Source organism: Aricia agestis, chromosome 10 (assembly GCF_905147365.1).
Source record: "Aricia agestis chromosome 10, ilAriAges1.1, whole genome shotgun sequence".
NCBI lineage: Eukaryota > Metazoa > Arthropoda > Insecta > Lepidoptera > Lycaenidae > Aricia > Aricia agestis.
Window position 1 is genome coordinate 928701 of NC_056415.1, and position 26556 is coordinate 955256.

General features: G+C 36.9%; 1 protein-coding gene and 1 long non-coding RNA gene across 2 annotated transcripts in view; both read right to left on the bottom strand.

Moving 5' to 3' along the window:
* Positions 1-26556, bottom strand: part of LOC121730845 (QRFP-like peptide receptor) — a 107763-nt gene that overhangs the window by 36781 nt on the left and 44426 nt on the right. The window lies entirely within an intron of this gene.
* On the bottom strand, positions 480-16171 carry LOC121730847. The gene is made up of 3 exons (XR_006036154.1): positions 16160-16171; positions 3375-3379; positions 480-614 (listed from the first exon to the last, which is right to left on the bottom strand). It is a non-coding gene; the product is annotated as an uncharacterized LOC121730847 (long non-coding RNA).

Below are 26556 nucleotides of genomic sequence, written 5' to 3' on the forward strand. Positions count from 1 at the left end.
TACACGTCAAGCCAGGATGATTTTTTTGCATCCACCCCACCGGAGTCGTTGGATAGGTTTTTTAGGGTTCCGTACCCAAAGGGTGGCTAAAGTTTAGAACAATTTTGTTGGTGAGATGGGTTGAGGACGGATGGGTTGGATGAGGAAAACCCCGCGTACCATTCCTACCCTTAGGAAACCCTCCGTTTATGAGATATTCGCATTTAAAATTTTCGTAATTTCAAGGTTAGGCCATCTGTTCTCTAGTGTTGAAGAAAAAACAACTCGCAAAATAATATAGACACGTAATAAAGACACATCTTTTTACTGATCAAAATCAAGTACGATTTCTTAAGGACTTAAGTAAGTCAGATTTTAACAAATTCTTGAAACAAAATAAACTACAATCACACAGATTAAGATGTAGTGTGCGGCTCACCTCCCTGCTATTAGCTATATAAGATAATGTAATTAGTTCTTAAGTCAGTTATTAAACATATTTCGCAGAGACAACTCTCTTTCAATCAGTCTCCCCTAAGCCGCACATTGCATGGCGACCCTGCCAGTGCTGCCTTGCGGCAGCGCTGTGCAGCAGGTACAGGGGCTATTGAAGTTAATTTAAAAAAATAAATGGACTAAAATTATATTTTACGAAGATAAGATTGTTATTAAGTGAAAAGTGGAATTTAGCATTGACTCAAAAATGTGTGTGAAAATATGTACTGATAAAAATTAACGGCCGTTAGTTAGTTAAATAAGGAATAATGTAGGATTAAAAATATTTAACTAAATAGTGTAAAGATAAATAAGAGACTAAAATAAATACAAATCTGTTAATAGTGCAAAATAAAAATATAACTCAGTGAAAAAAAAAAAATTTTTTAAATCAGAGCTTTACCTAACTAAAAAAAAAGAGTTGCAAGAATAATATAATTTGGGGCCATCTATGGGCTTTTCGCCCATGTCCTTTTTCTGCTATCTTGGTATATAGGTTTTTCGCACCAAGGATAATTAATTGTAATTATTGTAGTCCATCACGCCATGGACTTTTTTAATTTTTTTTTATTTATTAATATATATTATTATAGACCCCCTACTAATAAACGTTATATAAGCTTTGAATAGTTATACAGTGTTTTGTTCCTGTCACATGAGTGACATTTTTAATTGGATTGAAGAAGACAAAACACTACCCACCAAAAACATTTTCATGTAAAAATGTTGCCAAGATGAGAACATAATAGTGAGATCTCATGTAGAGCCAAGTTTCTAACCTTACATACTCAACCCTAAATCTAAAAACATTAATTTTACCCTAAAGCACGGCAAAATATTTGACCCTTCGCATGTTGAAATGACATTAGTCACTTTGCTGTGTCTGTGGTACCGGAAACCGGTATGGTCAACAGACAGCCCTAGACTTTTACTGTAACTGGATTTTCTCCGTATCTAGTACGAATCAAGTCAATTCAAGTTATAAATCTTATTGTAAATTGAATAATCTGTATTCACTTTCAACCATTTCTATATAAATACTCAATTATAGCTAACATAGAACTTTCAACATAAAGTACTGTGATATTATATAAGTTTCGGTTATAATTTTAATAACAACAACATTTGGAAGTAATCAATATATTTTATTTACAACTTGTAAGCTGGTTTACGTTGTTTTTTCTTTTGGTTCATTTTTTAGGGTTCCGTACCCATAGGGTAGAAACGGGACCCTATTACTGAGACTTCAATGTCTGTCCGTCTGTCTCCAGGCTGTAACTTAAGAACGGTAATAGCTAGAGAGTTGAGATTTTCACAGATTATGTATATCTGTTGCCGCTGTAACAACAAATACTAAAAACAAAATGAAATTTATATTTAAGGGGGGCTCCCATACAACAAACGTGATTTTTTAGGCCGTTTTTGCTCTATATAAATAATGGCAACAGGTAGGTATTTGATGTTTTCTCAAAGTCCTTAGTTATATTTCTACTTTAATATTTAATAATAATATTAAAATAAAATAAAAAATTAATTCCATACAAAAAACACAAATTTTTGCCTAATTTTGCTCTATAATGGTACGGATATAGGTTAAGTTGGATTTGATAATTTTTATGTTGTTTCAGTACTAATATTATGTTACATACAAAATTTCAGCTTTCTAAGACTTCAGGAAGTACCCTAACAGTTTTGATGATCGGTGAGTCAGTGACCAAATTGTGGGTTTTTGGACACCTATAAAATCTAAAGTATAATAGCTACGATATTCAAAATTTGCGTATTTAATAACTATACACATGTCATTATATCTAAAAAATTTCAACTATCTGGCATTATTCAAACCAAAGTTACGAGGGTTCAAAAATACGACGAAACGTTTCGAGAAAAGGTAGGTAGTGCCCTTGCGCGCTTCGCTTGGCTCATCTTAGCGGGGGCACTCCCGTGCCCCCAGATATATTGTATAACTATTCAAAGCTTATGCAGCGTTTATTAGTAAGGGGGTAGGTACATGTTTTGAATGGTGTGGTGGTGTTGCTTTGCCGTTTGTAGCATGCTTACAGCAACAACGCCAATTCGTCAGTGTGTTTGAAGTCAGGCTACTGGTTTGTTATGTACATTGTGTTAGTAATTGTCATAATATTATCTCGTTAGTCTGGCCCTCGGCCCTAATAGATTCAAAGTTACAATCCTCCGGGCTGTTATCACGACTAGCCCTTCAAAGGTTAAGGATTAACCCTATAAAGTTACCTTTAGAAATTTAAGATAAGCGCTTTAGAATACTTTAGTCAAATTGCTGTTATTAAAACCCTCTTTAATTCCACTAGATATTCCTAACTTCGTGCGTATTAATGCGATTATAGGAACCTTACATTTTGCCGCGAAAAATCTCCTGGCTTAGTGTTTAAAATTAGTGTTTAAAAACCGCGTTCTCGTGTTCATATTTTGTTAATGCCGAATCAAAACAAAACCCATATTATATAGATTCATCATGTTTGTCTGACAGTCTGTCCGTCCGTCCATAATATTATGTCACAGCCACTTTTCTCTGAAACTATAAGGGTGGGTTGCACCAACTTACTTTAACGATAATTTTAACTTTAACCTTAACAAAATGTCAAATGAACTGTCAAATCCCTAGTAAAAGTCCATAATGGACGCCATACCTATTTGACGATAATCTTTACCTCAACAGCTATAACTACGCCTCTGGTGCAACCCACCCTAAGAGCTATATTATACTATACTTGGTATAGATGTAGTCTGTGAACCGCAGTAAGATTTTGATAAAAATATTAAAAAAATCGTAAAAATTACAGGGGTGCCCATAGTTTTTTTTATACGTCATAAATGATGTTGTAATAATATAATTTATGATGTTACAAACATAATTTTTAAACCTTTACTAACAAGTGAGTCATTGTTACTTAACTAAATAAAATATTTCAAATTATCTTCCATAAATGGTAAACCTTAATTTAACTTTCATTAACCCATCAATTCCCAAGCGGCAGGTAGCTGCCGCATAAAAATTAAAAATCTATTGTGTCTGCGATACCCATGATGGAGCTGCTGAATCAACTGAAATATAAAATAAATCAAGAACCTTTTAATTTCATAAAAATAAACCTTATTGCTGCTGCGGAACCCTCCATGGGCGAGTCCAACTCGTTCTTAGCCGATTTATAATGTTCTACAACATTCTGTGAATTGAGTTGGCCGTGGTCCGTAGATGATCGATTAAGTAAGCCATGTAGGACTTAGGAGTGATAGAGATGGCGATAAATTTCATGAAGATAAAGTGAGATAGTTGTAATGTACACTTTGCTTTATAGGTATTATGATATTCGAAACTTTATCTAGTCTAGATAATTTACAAATTTAATTAATCTAACCTGGCTACAGACCAGATGAACTCAAAGTTTATCTCGTAAACTCCACGTTAGATTTTGCGGTTAAGCCGTACTGGTCAGTGTGCAACTTTTGGCTGGACTACACTTAATATAAAGTTTGCTAATACAGAGTATTATTTTAGAATTTTAATTAAAATAATAATTAATTACAAAAAATATATAATATCTATATTCTACGTATATTTAATTATTAAATAACGAATTTATGCAAACGTATTATCTATTTTTGAAAACAGCTAGCCGTAATGTAATTTGGCGGATTTTACGATCCAGCTACTATATTATTATATTTACTTATATCCATACCGAAAACTACAGTTAAGACTTAAGACATGCCTTTATACAGTCTTAATACATTTAAAAGTTATTAGCGTTATTAAACTCTTTGCCGTAATGGATGTAAAGTTAACAAAGCCATTAAGAATTAATCTACTCCTCAAAGTTTGCTCTTTTAGAATAAAATATGTTTAATAGATTAAACGTAACATTTAAAAACTTGAAAAGTAATTTTAAATATGATTTTAAAGAATTTTAATATATTTCCCACACTCCCACCACCGAACATACCTTCGTCTAGTCCTTCTGTGCAACCCGTAGAGGCCTCCATAAAGGATGTGAAAAACGCAATAATGTCTTTCAGGACTGGATCGGCCAGCGGTTACGATGGTCTAAGTCCCCAGCACCTGAAGGACTTAATCAGTGCATCTGAATACTCCAGCAGAGCGCTTCTAGAGGACCTGACGGCCTTAATAAATTTGATGCTATCTGGCAAAGTCCACCACGATTTCACGAGTATTTTACATGGTGCTAATTTATGCGCTTTAAAGAAAAAAGGCGATGGTATTCGTCCCATAGCAGTCGGTTGCACCTACCGTAGAATCGCATCCAAAATTTGTTGCAAACACATTACAAAGAAACTTAGAGATACTTTTCAGCCTGTACAACTTGGCTTAGGGAGTAAGGGTGGATGTGAAGCCGCCGTCCACGCCCTCCGCACTTATATTAAATCCAAAACCGGCCTTCAACTCCGTATCTAGAAGTGCTCTGCTCAAGGAAGTCCATAACCACATTCCCGAAATTTATGAATACATCCTCCAAAGCTACGGCGCCAATTCGACACTTCTATATAACAGCGATTGCCTACTATCCTCTACTGGTTGCCAGCAAGGCGATCCTCTAGGCCCCGCTATTTTCAGCCTTGCCATACATTCTACAATTACATCCCTCCAATCTGAATTTAACGTCTGGTATTTGGATGATGGCACCCTCGGTGGAGACCCGGCTACAGTTCTCCACGATTTGCAGTTATTAATAGAGAAATTTAAATCAATAGATTTGGATTTAAATTTCTCCAAATGTGAGCTTTTTTTGAATAGCCCAATCGCACAGCCGCACGACGTAATAATGTCTGAATTTAACAATTTGGCCCCAAGTATCAAAATTCTCAGTAAAGAATCCCTCCTTTTAGGTGCCCCCATTTTCGGTTTTGAGCCTTACGTTTCGGAACAAAAACAAAAATTCGTAGAATCTTCTGCCAAACTCGTCGCAATAAAATCCCATATGGCTTACCAAATAATTCGGTTTTGTTTGTTTGTGCCCCAACTTACATATGCCCTGAGGTGCTGCCCTCTATGGGAGTATCCCAACCTTCTTTCCCATTTAGACACCATTTTAAAAGACACTGTAATGAATATTTTCAACTGCCAAATCTCATGATTTATTAAAGTAAAAAAAGGCCCAGTTAAAAAAAAAAGTTTTATATTATTATTGTTATTATAGTACCGTCCATACTAATATCATAATGCGAATACGTCTTGTCTGTTACCTCTTCACGCACAATGGAGAACGCAGACCTACACTATTCGACCAGTTATATGATATATGACAGACATGAAAGATATGTCAGTCACTGTTAGTCGTCTGTCAATTGGCTTTGACATAACCCGACCAAATTAAACGGGTCCCCACATAAATCAATTTCTCTAATAGAACATTATTATTATAAAGAAAAAACCGGCCAAGTGCGAGTTGAACTCGCCCATAAAGGGTTCCGCAGAAGCAATAAGGTTTATTTTTATGAAATTAAAAGGATTTTGATTTATTTTTATATTTCAGTTAATTTAATGAAAGTTAATTTAAGGTTTACCATTTATGACGTATCATGCCCCTACTTTAGAAGTTAGAGGGGGGAGGACACACATTTTACCACTTTGGAAGAGTCTCTCTCGCAAACTATTCAGGTTAGAAAAAAATTATATTAGAAACTTCACTATGATTTTTAAAGACCTATCCATAAATACCCCACACGCATAGGTTAGATGATTTTTTTTTGTTGGTAGGTTTACCATTTATGACGTACCTATAAAAAAACTACTTGCTAGATTTCGTTCAAACCAATTTTCGTTGGTAGTTTTTATAGTAATGTACAACATATAATTTTTTTAAAGATTAATTTCTTTCTCACTTTTTTTGGTAAAAAAGTGGGCCCCGTGCGAGTTTCTTATGCTGGTTCTTGTCGCCGGGTTTCCGAACCGGTGGTAGGCATCATGTAGGTAGTATCAACATTCTGAAAGCATTTTCTTAAAATCTGTTCAGAAATAAAATGATTTTTATTTGTTTATTTTAGACTCATCATGCCCCTACTTTAAAAGTTAGAGGGGGGGGCACACATTTTACCACTTTGGAAGAGTCTCTCTCGCAAACTATTTGAAGACCTATCCATAGATACCTACCCCACGCATGGGTTAGTTGAAAAAAATTTTTTTTTTGGTTTCAGTTGTACCTATGGGGCCCCTAAAATTTTTAATAATTTTTCCATTTTTGTATCAAAATCTTAGTGCGGTTCACAGACTACATCTACTTACCAAGTTTCGGAGAAGTACTTATAGTTTCGGAGAAAAGTGGCTGTGTGACATACGGACGGACAGACAGACAGACATGACGAATCTATTTAAAGGATTCCGTTTTTTCCATTTGGCTACGGAACCTTAAAAGGAATATATTTCTAATAATAATATGATAGATGAATACTAAAAAAAAAAAATAAGAAAAGAAAGTAGCTATTATTTTTCAACGAAATAACCTCAGGCTGTGTTCATGCTCGATAAATATATTCGTGTATCATTATCGTATTAGCCTTTACGACTTTATTGACTTAAATTTTATTCAAGCAAACCTATTATTAAGGTTGATCTTTGCTTACAAAGATAAAATAATTTTATGGTATAATATGATATAATATCATATTTTATCCTGGTTCTGTGATACTATTTACCGCTTTTGACAGATAATTATGATGGGACTAGGTCCGTCGGGCCCGCTCATCTATCTATCTATATTATTAATACGTGAGCCAAGGGGAAACGTAGGTGAATGAAATTTTGCACAGTTATAGTTTATATGGTGAAGGCGTGCATCGAGCTAATATTATTTTGAAATTATGCTTTTATCGTACATTTTTTAACAAATAAAACATTACACACACTACAATACACACACTAGGAAAAATGACAGATTTTTGAGTGACAAGCCTGTGCATATACGAAATAAAGTCTTTTGTTTATGGTTGAAGTCTGTTGACAACAAGGTAACAAATTGAAAATGGATTATAGTTTTTTTTATTGAATCTGAAATACTCTTAGACAATGCTTACACGGCCAGTTTGAGATCAGCTGAGTCCCAGATACAAGAGTTGAAAAAAATATGATAAAGTCAATATTTTTTTACAAAATATAGGTAGTAGTCCTAATGTCTTTAAATGTCGTTGAAATTAAGGTCGAATTTCGACCATTAGGCGATCTCCAGTAAAGTTAAATATACCTAGCGGAATAGAGAAACAAAGGCCTGAACAAGCGAGATGTCACTATCAGTAACACTGAATGGTAAAAAGAGACTTGTGATACATGACAGCAGCACTCTTTTTTCGATGTCCAGTCGGCACGTGCCGCACGTTGACAATAATTATGCTTAGGACAAACCTACGCGTCAGTGACAGGGGACGCGGTACGCGATACGGGAGCGTCTGCAACGCGAAACTGGCCTTGCACACCTGCGCGACTACGGCGCGAACCGTCAAACTTCATTTGTTAATGAACAGTCACTGAAGACACGCGACTTTATCTGGTGTATGCTAACTGTTGTGGTAATGACATCCTCATACTTAATATCAGAGTCCGATGCGTCGGACGGATGAGGGTTGCGAGATGCTAAGCTTGCTTTTGATTTGGAAGGTGCAGAGGAATAAAACACGTCCACAATGGTCAAGTTGAATTAATTTAGGCGCCTACCACACGTGCATGCTTGACTACAGATTTGCTTGCGCATGCCGGCTTGAACACTGAACATTGTGCGTGTAGTTGGTAAAACTGTAGTACGCGCAAGCCCCAAAGTTTGTCTTGTTGTTTTTTAAACTTGCTTGGAATTTAGGCATTCCTTCGTGTAGAAATGTCTGCGCATGTGGTTGGAAGTTCAGTGTTCAAGCCTCTATTTGTCAGTCAAAATATGGTGTTAAAATGCGCGCACGCTGGCAGAATGGCAGAGTTCCGTACATATTATAAACGTCAGTTTGCAACTGAATTCATTGAATTATAAAAATCTTTGCTTGCTCTGTGGGAGATCAAATCGAAAGATTACTCTGGCAGGAATAAAAAAAATACGCATATGAAAAAAATATTTTATTTATGCATTATCAATTTTGTCACTAGCAAACACTGGAAAAATTAAAGCAGAAGAAATAGTTCTTCATTGAGAAACATTCTTTATACGCTGACGATCTCGGCAAGAATGTGGCTTGCGCATGCATGTGGTAGATAAGTCAGTCTTACATCTTTTCATGCGAGAAGCATGCGCTAGCAAAACTGTGTTCGGACATGCACATGTGGTAGGTGCCTTAATATCATGACACAATCTATCAAAACGTAAACAAATCAAAAAATCATAAACTAAAGAGTTGTACAAAATAATATAAAAAAGGTTTTAAAAAAGAAGTCTAGTTATGTACACTTCAAAACACGCGTCTGACAACTTGACGCGCATGTTTCGCTTTGCCGACGCGAATATTTCGCGTCGCGGTCGCGTAGGTGTGCACGGCGCCATAAGATTGCATGGGCAGCGTCCGCCGCGCGGTAGACGCTACCGCTTCGCAGTCGCTTTGGTCGCGTAGGTTTGTCCTTAGCTTTATTCTCATAGAATTCATGTTCAATCATGCTTGTGTAAGTGTGTACGTACACAATACACATATTTTTCACACAGATGAAAACCAATTTCGGTTTCGTTTGACAGCTCGAGATTGTTGCTCTATTCCGCTAAATAAACTTTATGGGCCTGCTAGTATTTTACATTTGTTTGTTAAATATCATATTTACTCGAGTGAAATATACATTCGAACAAATGGTCGGAAATAATATTTAATTTTTTCTTCAAACGTGTAACTTGGACTGAATGATAATGAATATGAACAATGAATCAACCGGATGATAATAGCAAAAGCAAAGGGCAAAGTGTAAACAAATGTTAAGTGACGTCATACAATGCTTTAGAACAAGGGTGGCCAACACGCGGCCCGCGGGTCACATGCGTCCCGCCGTCTGTTACCTTGTGGCCCGCGGAGCCGAGCACATTTTTTTAAAGTAAAAAAGTTAATACTAAAATTACCTTATCATACCTAATTACCTACTATAAAAAGCAAACAAACACTTCTTTTCTTTTACTTTTAACATCAACACAATATGTCAAACTCCAAATATTATAATGTTTTTTGTGCGCTGCTTAGTTAGAATGCGTGTCAGATCACTTTGCGGGTGACTGGGGTGTTTTCTTTGCTTATTACAGTACATTTTTTTGTTCCAAGCTCTAATAGGAAAAATTAGTATCCGATTTTGACTGTGCGCGGACTTATCTGACGCGCACTGCGTATACTCACATGTAATTTGGTAGTGCGGTCCGGGGTAAAATTTTACTTGCGAATTTTGGCCCAAGAGTCAAAAAGGTTGGCCACCCTTGCTTTAGAAGAAGCCAGACAACGTGGCTACCGTGACTCAGCAAGAACGAATAACATTTATCATGAAGGAGACAATTACTGTTCAAGATTATTCTGCCTTTAAGTTCCTGAGATTTATTCTTACTTCATTGAAATAAGGATCTTGGAATCAAAAGAAATAAAAATAGAAGCTAATAAAATTATATTTCAATTTGTTGACAATAGCCATGCTAACAATAAATATTTTCACTGGAAAAAAATATTAATAAAATGCTGTAAATAAAACAGCAATCATGCAATAAATATTATGTCGGAGTAAAATTGTAAATACCGTTGGATTTTAATATCACTTACTTAATAATACATTATTGCAGAAGACAAACAGTGCATCAGCGTATATAAAATTGTCGTAGATGTTCAGGTCGATATAAAAAATGTTCAGTGACTAAAAGAACAAAATATTTATCATAAACTAAAGGACTTGTTTATCGCGCGGGAACCGTACATTTTTCCAGCATAATAACTTTCCTATGTCCTTTCGCGGGACTCAAGGTATCTCCATGCCAAATTTCAGCAAAATCGGTTCAGCGGTTTAAGCGTGAAGAGGTAACAGACAGACAGACACACTTTCGCATTTATAATATTAGTATAGATTATTACATTATTATATAATATAATTATTATATATACACACTTATTGCACATTTGGGTACCAAAGAGATACCAAATTACAATTATACCGTTTGGTCACCAGTCACAAGTCACAACCGATCACATTGTAATATTACCACAGAATATTACAATATTACGACTTTTACAATTTTACGGTAACAAAATATTATGGTGACTGAGCCAATTTTTTAAGCATCTCGGAATAAAATAAAACTTATTTTAATTACGGTTTTTTTTTAAACAAGACATAATACTTTCAGTGCTATTAATAATTATAAATAAGTAAGTAATAATTTCACAAAAGTTACAAATGATAATATTGAATATCCTAGATTAAACCATTTAGGTTAAGGCAACTTTTTACGGTAACAAACATCATTCTTTATTTTTCCGTAGGCCGTTTGAGATATTTATATTGGAGGCAATAATATTTTATGTTATTCCTTCGGCGTCTAACGCCTACAATTTACCAATAACAATTATTTATGTGTTTATACAGAATCAAGTAACATAATAAATTTTGTCTGTGTTAGTTTTGTCTATTGGAGAAATCGAACAAAATGTTTCTAATTGTTTACTTAATCAGGTAACTGTTTATGTTGTCTCTCAAAACTTAGCACTAGGTAATATAAGTAAAAATGAATCTAAAGCTAAAAGTAAAGTCATTCATCTATTTAGTATTTAAGCTTTAAATATTATAGGAATAGGGTTATATGAAATTAGCAAGCTAGTTCATTATATGACAGCAAACGCCCTAATATAGAAAAATCTAGTACTTCTTGCGTAATTTACTCTGTCTGTTACGTAGTTTTATTTCAGCCGCGGAACCGATTTTGATGAGTTTAAACAGGCACATACTTTGAACACCGTGTGGCCAACGCTAAAACTCGCGCGGGCTCACGCTCGCGTGTTTATAAAATGAACAAACAAAAAAACTAGATCAAAATCGGTCCACCCGTTTGGATGCTACGATACACAGACAGACAGACACGTCAAACTTATAACACCCCTCTTTTTTGTCGGGGGTAAAAATAGTATGGGCAGCACATGGGCAGCGTCGTCGCCCGCGTCCGCGCTCCATCGCACGCGCCTGCTCTGCCCATACCTATTTTTACCGACTTCTAAAAAGGAGGAGGTTTTTTTTTTTGTATGTTCAACGATAACTCAGGCATTTGTGGTCCGATTTTCAAAATTATTTTTGTGTTGTATAGGGTTTAACTCGAATTTGGTACCATGTTCACAAAAATGGTGATCTGATAATGGAATCCTGGAGGAATCAAGGGGACTCCTTAAAATTAGTATGGTAATATATTATAGTGATTTCAATTTTTTCTGAAGCATTCGAGGTAAATGCTACCAAAAAGTAAGATTTAGCACCAGGTTATACCCTGGATCCGAAGGTACCCAACAGAAATTTTGAACCTTTATAGATACAGGTTCGGGGATTTCGTCGTTGTTTAAACAACTGAAAGCATAAGCCAACACATCAATTTATTCGATCATCATCATCAAAATCATAATTATGCCATGGGTCATCACACTATGACCCAATTATTGATGCTTTTCGTGATATTTTGCATCGAAGCAAATGTTTTTGATGATTATTTCGCTGTTTGTGGACCGATTTTCAAAATTCTTATGTTGTTGTATTGGATATAATCTTGATTTTTGTATAATAATTACCAAAGTGGTGAGCTGATGATGGGATCTATGAACAATCGAGGGAAATCCTTGAAATTTATCAAAAGACTCATAGTGGTTAAAATGTTGTTTCTAGTAACTTAAACATATTATATAGTTAATGGAATCAAGCGTTACTTTGCGGAAATCCATAGTTTAAATTTAATTTGTTATTATTTTTAGCAATATTCCGCGAAAACAACTTCCACCTTTAAGTAAATGAGTGAGTGTACGCATAGGCATGCGTACAGCACCTCCCTCCTCCCACACTGCCTATGCGTACACTCGCATGCAAGAACTTGCAAACACCACCACCACACAAGCAATAATGTTGGCAAATCCGTGCAAGACCCCTCACCACCATGCAGGTTGAAAACCTCGACGCGCGTTTCGTCCCAACACCGGAGCATCCTCAGGATGTGGACTCTACGAACAACGTCCGTTAGGACGTTGTTCGTAGAGTTTAGAGTTTAAATTTAAACATATTATGTTACGAATAAGAGAGAGTTCATACGAAGGTGTCGCTTGGTCCAAAGGCACTAAACAGAACTCCTGAACCTTTAAAGATAAAAGTTTTTAAATTGCAGCATCGCTTAGATAACTGCAAGCATTTACCACAATTTCGCTTACAGTAACATAATGTGAATAGTTAACATTCGTAGTGGTTGTTAACGCATAAAGCCTTATCTTGTAGATGACTAAAAAGAGTGAAATTATTATTTTTAACAAAAAATTAAAACCGACTTCCAAGGTAAAGGTAAGGTCTCAGTTCTGGGCTGGTACCGACTTCAAAAGAATGAAAATTAAGTACAGAATTTGTTGAGATTTAGTCGAATTTTGAAAAAGGCACTTATGAAGAATAAGAATTATTTCATACTTTTTGGGTCATTTTAAGAATATTGTTTTTACCTTTGAAGTCGGTTTTAATTTTTTGTTAAAAATAATAATTCATATTTTATACACACGCGAGCGAGCGCCCGCGCAGGTTTTAGCGTTGGCCCTAAGTATAGGGATGGATTCTAATTTCTATCACGGCGAAATGGATTGGTTGGTTCCCGCGGGATATATAAAATTCTGCACAACAAAGTTGTGGGCAGCCGCTGGTAAAATAATAAATCGTAACAGGAAAAGCATTTAAATGCCAAATAATTTTAAATAGCAGTGTAACGAGCGAGTAAGCATACAGAATTTAAAAAAAATCTACATATAAATTCTTAGAATTTTAAATGTATTACAAAATTATACATGGGAGAGCCATGCTTCGGCACAAATGGGCCGGCTCGACCGGAGAAATACCACGTTCTCACAGAAAACCGGCGTGAAACAGCGCTTGCGCTGTGTTTCGCCGAGTGAGTGAGTTTACCGGAGGCCCAATCCCCTACCCTATTCCCTTCCCTACCCTCCCCTATTCCCTTCCCTTCCCATCCCTACCCTCCCCTATTACCCTATTCCCTCTTCAAAGGCCGGCAACGCACCTGCAGCTCTTTTGATGCTGCGAGTGTCCATGGGCGACGGAAGTTGCTTTCCATCAGGTGACATCAGGTGGTGAAAATACGAATAACTAGTTAATGGTGCGCATATACAGGCAACTAAAATTGCTCAACTCTCGTCAACTTTGACGTCACGACTACATCAAGCAATTTGCGGCAACAAGCAGCAATATTGCGCAAAACAATATCAAGTGATGTGGCCATCGCATATTTGAGCGATATGACATTGAACGATATGAAATAAATTGCTCCATATTGCTCCACTAATTGCTCCAGTTTGCTCGCCAAGTAATTATTGCCGTAATTATTGCCCGTGTAAGCGCTTCTTAAAAGGCGAGCTTTGTGAGGGCTCGCGTCGTTTTTCTGCGTGGTAATAATCTTAATAGCAGTGTTTTTTTTTTTTCAATAGTAACCAAACCTTAACTGACCAATGATAACACATCTACATATCCATACTTTTACTATACTAATATTATAAATGCGAAAGTGTGTCTGTCTGTTTGTTACCTGTTCATGCTCATACCGCTGAACCGATTTTGCTGAAATTTGACATGGAAATACTTTGAGTCCCGAGAAAGGACATAAGGTTTTTTTCCCAGAAAAAGGTACGGTTCCTGCGCGATAAGCGAATTTCGGCGCAACGGAGTTACGGGCGTCATCTAGTTATCAATAAAAATTACTATGTTAAAGCACAAAATATCAATAGGCGTGATAGTTTTTCCGTAAAATGTACCATAAAAGTGCTCTGTGGGATATACTAGGACTAGCTTCGCTCACCCTGATAAATATTTTACTCGTAGGTAATAATTTCATAAGAAACTCCTTATGCTTGGATTATTTCTTGAATTAGAAAAGTTTGATAAAGTTTTAACATATTAATGTGAAATCGCCGAATAACTTAACCGATGTAAGTCGAATAAAAACCTCATAAAACTTTTGAAATTTATCCTTGAAAGAAGGCTATTTATACAGGGCGTAACAAAACTAAGTGATAATACTTTAGGGTGTGTAGGTCCTCGTAGAGACTTCACTGTGAAAGTGGCACTGCTGAAAGACCTTTTTTTTTCACTTTTGTATGGGGAAACTAGTGACGCTAGGCCGCTTGCCCATACAAAAGTGCAAAAAAAATTGGTCTTTTAGCGCTGTTACTTTCACAGTGAACTCTCTAAAAGGAACACATACACACACTAAAGTCTTACCACTTAGTTTTGTTACAATCTGTATATACTTAACAACTTCCACTTACCTAAAGAAAGACAAACTTTCTTTGATGTGTCACTTTCAAAACTAAGGGGATAGTCCGGTCTATTTAGACATTCGAAGTTACATAAAGTCCCAACAAGCTGAATTTCTGTGAAGTTGTTCAAAACATAATCGAATTCGAATTTCCATTTGCACGGTCGATTTTCGCCGTGCGGCGGAAATCGTGCGGCTTTAGTCACCCGTGTGAATCGGCCATAATGCGAGGCGTGCTTGTTTCATGTCATCCCATAGAGCAGCGCTACGTTGAGGCGGGTCAGCCATCGCACGATTACCATGGCGAGCGCACGGCGCGGCTGCCCGTCGCCGGCGCGGGCGCCGGCGACGGGCAGCCGCGCCGGGCACACGCTCAACGCAGCGAACGCCCTGAGTCGGCCTACTCGTTATAGTCAGGGATCCCTTTTTAACACAAAGTAAAATCGATAATAATAATTATAATTGTCCCTGTGAGTGTCGTTCGAAACAATGAACCTTTAACAAACTCCTCAAGGCGCACTAAATCTGTCGTGATCGTTCAGTAAATAATTTTATCGCGTGTCGTATGTAAACAAGCTTATGCTGGGCTTTGCATATTTCAGTACTAATGTTTCCTGCGACATTCCAAATCCTTCATACGGCATGTTATAGCCAGCTATTATGTAGACATATATATTTCAATTTGTATGTTTGTTTCTTTATACAGGGTGGAACAAAACTAAGTGATAATACTTTTGGATGTGTATGAGTCCCCGTATAGTTTGCTTGCAGCGCTGAAAGAGCAATTTTTTTTCCTTTTTGTGGAAAAATATTGAAGCGCGGGTGCTTGCCCATACAAATCACAAAAAAAAATGCTTTATATTAATATTATAAGGGTATTTATTATAAGTATATATCCTTAAGTATTATCACTTAGTTTTGTTACAACTTGTATATTAGGTGTGTTTTATTAGGGTTCTGTACCCAAAGGGTAAACCGGGACCCTATTACTAAGACTTTGTTGTCTGTCCGTCTGTCCATCCGTCTGTTTGTCTCCAGGCTGTTGTATCTAAAGAACCGCTTTAGCTAGACATCTGAAATTTTACAGATTATGTATATTTGTTGCCGCTATAACAGCAAATACGAAAATAACAAAATAAAGTTAAGATTTAAGGGAATACAAGAAACTTAATTTTTTGGCCTTTTTTGCTAGTAATCAATAACGGTAACAGCTAGACACTTGAAATATACAGAAAGTCCTTAATAACATTTGTACTTTGATATTAATAATTAATAATGAAAAAATTAAGTAAATATTTAAGGAGGGCTCCCATACAAAAACACAGTTTTTTGCATACTTTCGCTTTATACCGGTACGGAACCCATCGTGCGTGAGTCCGACTCGCACTTGACCCATTTTAATATTATCTGTTCTATTGCCAGTGGTTCCGCCGATGTGTATAGCATATCTCATGGCGGTTGTATTTTTTCGAGATGAGTAATAGTCGACATTTATACTTACTAATATTATAAATGGGAAAGTGAGTATGTCTGTTTGTTACCGCTTCACGCCCAAACGAATGATACTTAATTCCTGGTGTACGGTTCCCACGCGATAAACGGATTTTGGAAATATTATTCCCTTAAAACAGGAACAGTGTGGCTTTGCTGAGGCTGTTTATCGACGGTACCCCTGAGGTCGATTCCAATTACATCTCATACCGGAGTTGATTACGGCGCGCCCGTAGAACAGATGGAAATCGAACCGGGATTGGAAATAAGTAATCAAAAATATGTTATCGCGTCTGTTAGAAGATATAAAAAGGTAAAGGCTACGAATAATAAATGGTAAAAAGCATATCTGAGAGGTAATACAGAACACGTCTATATGTTATATTTTAAAACTTTTTGCCGCAATAATTTAAAACCACGCGCGGCATACCTTTTTTACGTGGTAGAGCCATGCTTCGGCACGAATGGGCCGGCTCGACCGGTGAAATACCACGGGCTCACAGAAAACCGGCGTGAAACAGCGCTTGCGCTGTGTTTCGCCGAGTGAGTGAGTTTACCGGAGCCCCAATCCCCTCCCCTTTTCCCTTCCCTTCCCTTCCCTACCCTCCCCTATTACCCTATTCCCTCTTAAAAGGCCGGCAACGCACTTGCAGCTCTTCTGATACTGCGAGTGTCCATGGGCGACGGAAGTTGCTTACCATCAGGGGACCCGTTTGCTCGTTTGCCCCCTTATTTCATAAAAAAAAAACCTCTGCATCGTCCAGCATCGCTGCGTGAACCTGTATAATACCTATATAAACTAGCCTATACGAGTATAACGTAAAAACCTAACAGTATATCAGCTCAACATCAAGCGAAGTGCGCGTGAATTTTTAACGATCGAACAATGTTCCATTTTTCATTCCTGGAATTTTTGAGTATATTTAATTTTGGGAATCCATAGCAAACGCTGAAAAAAGCCTTTGGAAGCTAAATCGAACGCTGTTAATCTTATTCCGCTTCCACAGGAAGATTAAGTTCATTCGGAATGAACATTCTAAATGAATATTAAATGCTGCATTGGAAAAGGTATGAATAAATTTTAAAGAAAAAAATTAGGTTTTGCCGAATACCTACATTTTATTCATGTACTGTATACTTCTTTTTCATGCAGTAGTTATCAATTAAAAAAGTCCAAATTTTATACAAACATTTTCAACACAAACATAATATAAACTTTAAAAAAAATGTAGTGTGGAATACCCACAATTCCAATTGTGTTGAAAATGTTTGTATAAAATTTGGACTTTTTTAATTGATAGCTACTGCATGAAAAAGAAGTATACAGTACATGAATAAAATGTAGGTATTCGGCAAAACCTAATTTTTTTCTTTAAAATTTAGGTGTTGTCCAATACGGTAGACCGTTTTATTATTTTAGTTTATTTGTTTCATATAGATTTCAATGACATTTGGCACACATTACTCAGAATAATTTTGGTACAGAAAAATTTAGAAATTCATTTCCAGTTTCGTCTTTTGAAATTTTAACATTATTTTTATTATCAAGCCTAGTTATGGAAATAGATACTGTAGTTTTAAATACAATAGCATGGAGTCTTCCGGCGGAAATATTAAATATTTCCCTAACCCATGCTGGCTTTGTCGCGGGAAAGATATTATTACCATGCTTATGTCATGTGACACGTCAAATGTGTAACATTTATGACGAAACCGACAAACGTCACATTACCATGCTACAAGCGTAGAGCTACGTGCTACGACGTAGCAATGCTACGGCGTAGCACTGCTACGGCGTAGCTATGTTCGTAGGCCGTAAGAAAATGCAAGTTTTTACTTTTTGTTGTTTAACTACGATTATTATTGTAGTGTTAAAGATACAATATATAAACAATATGATAGTGATATGGCCAAGTTTCACAGAATTGCATAATATTATGTCGTTAAAATATTTTATCACGACTATATTTTTATAAGTTCAAGCTGGGAAAGTACAAATTATGTGCTTTATTTCGATTACAGTAAAATACCTTAGCAAATATTTATGAAGCGTTACATTTTACAGTTTACATTTATTGGAATCGTGACTTTAATTTACAATATTCTGAGAATAGCTCGCGAAATTATCCTCTCAGCGAATTGAGATCCCGCGTAAACAATTACTGAAAGTGTGTACTTAAGATTGATAAGTTTGTAATAAGTTGAATTATATTGTTAGCACGTTTCGCCAACGCCAGCCGGTCTGAGGTCGAAGGTCAGAAACAATGTAATTGAAGACCACGTGCGTCACTGCTTGTCAAAAATGGTCTATTCGAGTCCAAAAAGCATCACTGCTGGTCAGGAATGGTCTGATTGCGGCCCAAGTGTGCCACTGTAGGTCAAAAAATTGCCTAACCGCCATCTTGGGGAGGCCGGCGTATTGGATTTGTAATGACGTTTTTTAGCTAGTCATGTATTGTCATCAGAACTCGTGTAAAAAATTTCATCCTAATCGAAGACCGGAAAGTGGGTCAAATTAAGATTCCAAGATTTTATTTCATACATAATGTTATATATATTATGTATATAAAATTCTCGTGTCACAATGTTATTCACCGAAACGGCTTTACTGATTTTAACCAAATTTTATATGCATATTCAGTTGGTCTGAGAATCGGCTACTGGGTACTTTTTATATTGATAAGTGCATTTGTTGAATAAATAATAGTAAACTATTAAAACTCGAGAGTCGAGACTGACAGCGACCATTGTTTGTGCGACGGGATAGCAATGGACGTTGCCATGGCGACATACTTATTATTAAAATGGATACATATGTACTTTGAGTGCCGATTAGTTATAAATATGATATATTTATACGTGGGAGAGCCATGCTTCGGCACGAATGGGCCGGCTCGACCGGATTAATACCACGTTCTCACAGAAAACCGGCGTGAAACAGCGCTTGCGCTGTGTTTCGCCGAGTGAGTGAGTTTACCGGAGGCCCAATCCCCTAACCCCTACCCTATTCCCTTCCCTACCCTCAACTATTCCCTTCCCTTCCCTTCCCTACCCTTCCCTTATTACCCTATTCCCTCTTGAAAGGCCGGCAACGCACTTGCAGCTCTTCTGATGCTGCGAGTGTCCATGGGCGACGGAAGCTGCTTTCCATCAGGTGACCCGTTTGCTCGTTTGCCCCCTTATTTCATAAAAAAAAAAAATTACAGTTTATATGTAAAATGTACATTGTACGGTTTCCGCGATTTTAATAAATTGCTGTTCAAGAAAGTTGCAGGCGATTTAATTTTTTTTTAATTTAAGGGCCAACCCACACGTACCATAACTACACGACAACCACAACCACACCGCAACCACACCACGTGGTCAGACGTATAATTTTTTCCTGTAATATAATATACGTATATTTTTTTATTGTAAATGAACTGGACTGACTGCACGGCGACATTTTGTCGGTACCACAACGCCACTACCAAAAGCTGCAGCGACATGTAACCACTGCTTGACGGCATTTTGTCGTTGGTGTGGTCGTGGTACGTGTGGGTTGCCCCTTACTGTATGTATACACAAGAAACATTTTTATAAAAATTAATTATTACTTATCAAAAAAAAGTTTCACTATGTTTTATATTATAATTAAAAGTTATTAATGAAAAAGTATAAAGTTAATTACGCCTACGTCGAGTTATTGGAAATTAATTATAAATCCTCGTGAACACAATATTAGCTGAGTTACATTAATTAACTTAATATCCAGTGAATTATATTCACTGGCATATTGTATTCATAACCGTATAATCTAGACACGCGACAGCGTGTCAAGCCAAGTTCATATTATTTACACTAATACTATTATGCAGCGGTGCCGCTGCCGCTGCGGCGTGTGTGTACCCAGCCTTAAGATCGTATGAAAAGGAAAGAGCAATTTTACGTGAACGAGCTAATGTGTTTAGTGATCTGTAAACAGTTTAGTTTCGTTTTCAAAACAAAAGAGATTTTAAATTAAATACTTTTTTAATTATTTTTTACAAGTTTCAGTTTATAAAGATTCTTAAAATTATTAATTAATTCTGCGAATTTTTTTTCAGTTTTAATATAACTAAAGGTTAATTACTTTACGCTTAGGAATATGTACCAAAAGAGTGTACTCTAAGGTCTCTAGGTCAAATGGAAAATGGAAGAGCTGTCTAGTCAGTGCTTAGAACCCACATAGGTACGGGAAGGACAATCGGTCCGCTCGAACTGATAGAAGACTAATCTGTTTAAACTTGTGCACATACACAGTAATCGAATGTATAAAACGAGTTCGGCCATATCGCCTCTCCGACCCTAAGTATCTAAGACAATTATTAAAAATTAGTGAGACAATTACTCTAACTAACTAATTGATTGTTCAAAAGTTCTCAAAATGGGTTCTGAAGTGTTACGGCCACATACGTGGAGGCTGAACGTTAGTGTCACTGCCTAATATACGCGGCCGAAGTTTGACATGATTACGTCAGCAATGCGCTACGTATACAATATAACGCACCGTAATTTCGGCATGGTGTTTCATCGGTAATTTAAAATACATTGCAGGTGTAATGATGCCGAACTTCAGTAGCGTATTTTTGGCCTAGTGTCTTTAGAAACTAATTAGCCTCCACGTATGCGACTGTGACACTTTAGAACCTATTTTGAGAACTTTTGAGATCAATTTCGTCCCAATATTATTCCATCCCACGCTGATGATCCTAAGCTTTTATTTAACAACAAGCGACAATCTGTTTACAAGTGATGTCATTAAAATTTCGTATCGAGCAATTTGGCTCCTGTGTAGTTCCGATCCGATCGTTATGATGAGAGATTGTACGCCGACGGAAAATTATAGTGAACATCTCCGAACGCTTACGTGGTCCAGTGGTTAAGAGCGTGGCTCTTGACTCGGAGGTCGTGGGTTCGATTCCCGCGTTGGAAACATGTTATTTCCAAGTTTGGTTAGGACAATGCAGGCTGATCACCTGATTGTCTGACAAGTGAGATGATCCATGCGTCGGATGGGCATGTAAAAGTCAGTCCTACGCCTGATCGCTCGCTAGTCGTGCTGGTCTTCCGTCCCACTGGGTTATGAGAGTAAAGGAATAAAGAGTGCTCTTGTGTACTGCGCACACACTTGGGCACTATAAAATTACTCCTGCGTACCTGGCCTGGTTTCGATGAAACCGGCCACCGTCACCGAAACCGGTATAATAAAAAGTCGGTGCTACCTGATTATTACTATAGTGATCATCGCAATTTGGTAGGATAATAGGCCACGTTGCCTCATTGCGCTGTGGTGCTTCGTAACATACATCCTGTTTCTCTTCACGCTTAAACCGCTAAATCGATTTTAATAAAACTTGATAAGCAGATACACTAAAGACATATTATGATAGATTTTATGCCGGAAAAATGTAAGGTTCCCACGCGATATATTAATTTTGGCGCCTCGGAGTTGCGGTCGTTATCTAGTATTTTAATACTTCACATTTGATGCGTTGTATTATCGGATATTATGTCTTCGAGCGTTGAACGAAAAGTTTAGTGAATCCTTGCATGTATTGCGCCACGGGCAACTCTGTATCTGTGGCATATTACGTATATGACAGTGCAACGCACTGGAGAAATATGGCCTTGCTCAAAGATCTAAACTATTCTAGAGCAAGCACAAGTTTAAAATATTTTATTTAATTGTCAACTTTAAAGCTCGCAAAATGGTATTTTCCTCAAAACACATCTTGTGGTGTTCGATATTGCATATTTCTGGACGAACAATGAACATAGTTAAATACAAATAAAGTTTCTTGAATTATTTTTTAACTTATTAGCATTTAATGTTTTATTATTATTCATCATATCAGGCTATAGTCGTCCACTGCTGGACATAGGCATTTTATTATTATTAGCATTAAAGATATTACAAAATACACATTTGAATACCTTACATATTGCATAGCAATACAGCTGGTGATAAATATTTCCACACATCGAATACGTAATCTCCAAAAACATTTACGTGAAAACCCTCCGTAAATCCAACGTGAAACACTCCCGAGGCGTCGTTACGTTAAATCCATCATTAAGTTCGAAACGTTTCCTTTAAATCGGTTTCCTTTTTACTTTTTTAATGATAAGGCGCATTTATCTCGGTTTATAATGAACCTCCGTCGATCGTCGCGTTTGTTTAAAAAAAGGCTCTGTTGAGTAAGATAAATTAGATTAAAAAATCAAAGTGACGTAAATATTTATGTGGAAATCCATTAGATTATTTTGACATCTTTTATATTTATATCTTTAGGCTTTTGATACCTATCTAATATAGTGTTACGTGCTAGGGTTCGAAGGATTCGGAGAGAAAGACCTGCTGACTCTCTTGAAGACTTTATTCACTAACACTAGCTCACACAAATCACTAAGTCCAAACACTAAGCACTATCACTGCCCTAGGTAGTAGCCGAGTCGTAAGTTTCACTGGTTCACTGATTGATAACTTGTTTTCACTCCGAAGTCGCCTTGATGATCGCTAGACTGTTCGAGAACTTTTCTTCCCGAATGTACACAAAAACACGTAAACAAGTAAACACGTAAACATGTAAACTCGTAAACAAGTGTTGGACTTTTCTAGAAGGTTTGAATATGTACTTGCTTGATAATACGTCATCTAGTATTGAGTAGAGAATTAAGTTGTCGATGTTCCCTTGATAAGTTTCGCTGGTTTGACGCTAGATGGCACTATATGTCCGTAACAATATTTTACATTAGGCAGTTTAATACTAGATGACATCCGTAACCTGGTTGCGCTAAAACTAGTGTATTGCACGGGAACCGTACATTTTTCGTGGATAAAAAGTATCCTATATCCTTTCCCGGGACTCAAAGTATCCATATCCAGCAAAATCTGTTTTGTCAAAATCTGGTCGTGAAGAGGCACAGACAGACAAACACAGACACTTTTATTAGTCTAACACTTACGGGAGAAAAAAAGACATAGTTTTAATATCATTCTAGATATAAGTGTAATGGGAGAAAAAACAAAAAAAAATAAGTTGACTTATTTGTTATCGCTTACTACATTTTTATTCCGTGTTCAAAAGTTTATTTCTAATAATTTATACTGGCATATATGCGTGACAAACATGCGTTAAAGGAATACGGAAATAGAAAGCACAGTTTTTATAGTTTAGTAGCTATTAATAGCCTTTTAAAATTAAATTGTGTACCAATCATTACAACGTAATACTCCACGGAATATACTGAATAAAATAAACACATTTAACAAAAAACACGTGCAAGTACTAACAAATTGAGAGGTATATGTAAAAATATAATATATCTTAAACTCGGCGTGATTACGTACCCAAAGAGTACTAGAGTCCTTTTTAAGTGCCACTAAAAGTGTATTCAAGAAGGGAACAGAATGTTTTCATATGTGGATGTTATTCCCAACGTAATATTATTATAGCTATGATCTAAACTAAGTGATAATACTTCAGGGTGTGCACGTGTTCCTTGTAGAGAGTTCACTGTGAAAGCATTGCTAATGCCCTACGCATTCAATATAATAATGCTTTTAGAGCACTGCTGCGACTGCCGCGTCTGTAGCCTCGGAGATGTTTACTTTTGCGGATGTAGATAGTTTTAAAGCTATACTCCACAAAAGGACTGCATCGCTGTTGGCCAGGGTCTGCGGCAGCAGCCACAATGTCCTCAGAGAGATAGTCGACAGCGGGGATTGTCCTCTTATCGACTTTATGATAAATAGGACTAAATCTCTTTTTAGAATAGAATACTAACATAGCTGTTGCGGATTGTATATAAAAGAGTTTTGCTAAGTTTTTAAATTATTGTTTTTTTAAATGTTATTATGACATTTTAGACATTTACTTTTGCTGTAGAATTTTTCCTGTTTGCATTCCTTACAACTGCAATAAAATATTTAGTTACAAAACCGTGGATGTTTTAATATATTAGTAATTTGAAGAATATCCACAACAATAGCGATAAGTTTCTTTACTAACAATTTTATAGATCTGAGTAATCTGAAATAAACAAATTTTAATTTTAATTTAATTTAAACGTCCAATTTTTTTTCACTTTTGTATGGGGAAACTCGAGACGCCGGGTCGCTTGCCCATACAAAAGTGAAAAAAATTGGTCTTTCAGCGCTGCTACTTTCACAGTGAACTCACTACAAGGAACATGTACACACCCTAAAGTATTATCACTTATTTTTGTTACACCCTGTTTAACAAAACTAAGTGATACTTGTATGTAACACTGGACTAAACGGTTGCTTCTGGAAATGTGAAAAAAATCACGGGAGTAGGAAATATACCCTATTAGGATTTTTTGTTTTTTTTTTTTTATGAAATAAGGGGGCAAACGAGCAAACGGGTCACCTGATGGAAAGCAACTTCCGTCGCCCATGGACACTCGCAGCTTCAGAAGAGCTGTAGGTGCGTTGCCGGCCTTTTAAGAGGGAATAGGGTAATAGGGGAGGGAAGGGAAGGGAATAGGGTAGGGGATTGGGCCTCCGGTAAACTCACTCACTCGGCGAAACACAGCGCAAGCGCTGTTTCACGCCGGTTTTCTGTGAGAACGTGGTATTTCTCCGGTCGAGCCGGCCCATTCGTTCCGAAGCATGGCTCTCCCACGTATCAAGGAACCCTATATTGCGCCGTAGTCCCACCCGACCCGCACTTGGCTGGTTTTTTATCATATACTTATATAATTAGACCAAAAAACAAGCAATCGGTATACGAAGGTAAGCGATGGCCGGTTGCTTCGACGCTTACCATACACCTTAAACCATACACGTTAGGGTCTACTGAAGAGGTCTACCTGTGCAGACATACCTGCGCAGGTAGACCGGAATGTGTGTGGGAATAGACCTGGTCAGTTTCTTGGACAGCGCAGGCAACCAGGTCCCACACACATTCCGGTTTACCGGAGAGGTCTACCTGCGCAGGTATGCCTGCTCACTGCGCAGGTAGACCTCTCCGGTAAACCGTAGCATGTATGGCAGCAACTTGCGTTTTGAGTTCTTGGTGCTTGAAATCCCCAATCCTCTCATACCTCGTAGAAATCGATCGCTTTGGAGTTTTTTGTAAACTGTAAGCAAAAACTCGGTCTCCTAGGAACTGTTATTTACAGTACTACGGTAATTAATAATACCCCCATACTCGTTTCATAGAAAGCAGGCCAGTTACGCAGGAGTAATTATATCCCCCAAGTATGTGCGCTGCATACAAGAGTACTCACTATTCCTCTTATCTCATAACTCAGTGGAACGGACGACCGACACGACTGGCGACATGCCCATCCGACGCACGGATCATCTTACTTACCAAACAATCAAGTGATCAGCTTACAACATTGTCCTAACTCCTAACCAAACCTGGAAATAACATATTTCCAAGTATGGTATTCCAAGTAAAATACGTTGCAGGGTGTCTATTTATATTCACGCCTACCAAACCATGTGAATTAATGTCGAGCAATACAGTGATATTACTACGTGTATATTATATTATACATTTTTGCGTGGGCACTTCTCGAAAGTTCCATACGACACGTTTAATGTGTCAATCAACTTTGACATTTCATTGTCCATGTTAATTGGGATTGTAACAAACAAACTCAGCTAATTCCTGAAACTTTCGAGATGGGCCAATCAAGTTCGTGACTAAAGTCCGATGACTCTTGCTTAAATAATAAAATAAGAATGGTTTTATCTTTGAGTAAAGAAACAGATGTTTTCAGAACGTACCTACTAACTTTCTACTAATCATAATATTATAACCACTTTAAACGTTAAAAACTCATACCATATAAATCTTATTATTTACTGACTATTTAATGGTTATATTTATAAAAACAAAATATTATCAATCTAAGCACGTACGAATAAAAGTAAGGATCTAAAACTTACTCGTGCCCCTTCTTAACCGGAAAGTAAATTCAGTTTACTTCATGGCCTATGAAAGTCTTAATAGTTGTGTCCACTTTACTGCCCCTAAACTGAGAATTACAGGCCAATATTTATAGCGGGGGAAGTTCGGCGATATACGTAATGACCAACTTCGAAAGGTCATGTTAATAAAGTCGG